Here is a 1,215-nt window from a genome sequence, read left to right on the forward strand (position 1 = left end):
CTTAACCGAGTGCTTTCAACTTTGTTCATCGCCGTTGCTTTCTTTCTTTCAATTTGCTCAACCTTGCAAGGTTCTTTGGTTTCACTCGTTTGTCAAAGAAGCAACTTACTTTTACGTCTTCTCTTTCTCTTCCGTTTTTTCCTCCGGTGCCATTCTAGATCTCGGGACGAGATCCTTTCGTAGTGGTGGAGTGTTGTGACGCCCCAAGACCGGAGCTTCAGACGCCTTCCATGTTTCTGAGTGTTGTCGTGTGATTTGTTTTGGTTCGTTGCATCATGTGCATTGCATCATGTCATCATGCCATCATGTCATTAATCTTTGCATCTCATATCAACTAAATAAATCGTATGGATCTTCGGTCCATTTAAATTGAGGGAATTCACATGGTGAGTTCTCTTTATAACATTTCCTCCCGATATTAGGGAGCTATATTAAATATTCCATTTTCCGAATCACCCATGAACACACTTGCAAAATATTTCCCCATGCCTTCGTCCCATGCATCTTCTCCTTCTCCTTTCCTTCTATTTCCTGTCTTTTGATAGTCCCATTTTCCCCTTCTCTATTAATGTCCATTTTTTCCTATAAATTCTAGACCGTGCCAGGAACACCTCCCCCAATTTTCAGATCCTTTGGACTTGTTTTGGTTGGATTCAAAAATGGCTCAAGTTTGAATCTAATTCAAACTTGAATTATTTTTCTATCTCTAAAATATTGCCAAACCATTTTATTCGATTTGTGCAAAGTTCCGGCTCTCCAAGAATAATTTATTTTCTGAAATATTCTTTCCCTAACCCTCTCTTTTCTTTCTTTCTTCTCTCTATTTGTTTTTTTGTTAAAGTAAATCAGAGAGGAGTGAGAGAGAGCAGCAGGCCCATTCTCCTTCTAGGCCCAGCCGACGCCCTCCCCCTAGGCGCAGCCCCTCTATACTGGGCCGGCCTCCCAAGGCCCACTCCCCGTCTAACCCTAGCGCTCCCTCACTCGATCCCCTGCACCCCCTCCTCTCTACTCCCTTGCGCCGCCAGCCCTGTGCCCGATTCCCCTCGTACTCCCTCCAGCGACGCGCTGCGCCCGATCCTCCCAGCGCCGCCTAGAGCCTTGTGTGTTCCTTCTCCTCCATTGGCCTGCTAGCCCGCCCCCTCGACCCGCAGCCCGATCCCCATCTCCCATCTCTCCCACCACTCGCTCTCCTCGCAACGCACCAGAGGAGGATCC

This window comes from Triticum dicoccoides, chromosome 4A, assembly GCF_002162155.2.
Source record: "Triticum dicoccoides isolate Atlit2015 ecotype Zavitan chromosome 4A, WEW_v2.0, whole genome shotgun sequence".
Classification (NCBI taxonomy): domain Eukaryota; kingdom Viridiplantae; phylum Streptophyta; class Magnoliopsida; order Poales; family Poaceae; genus Triticum; species Triticum dicoccoides.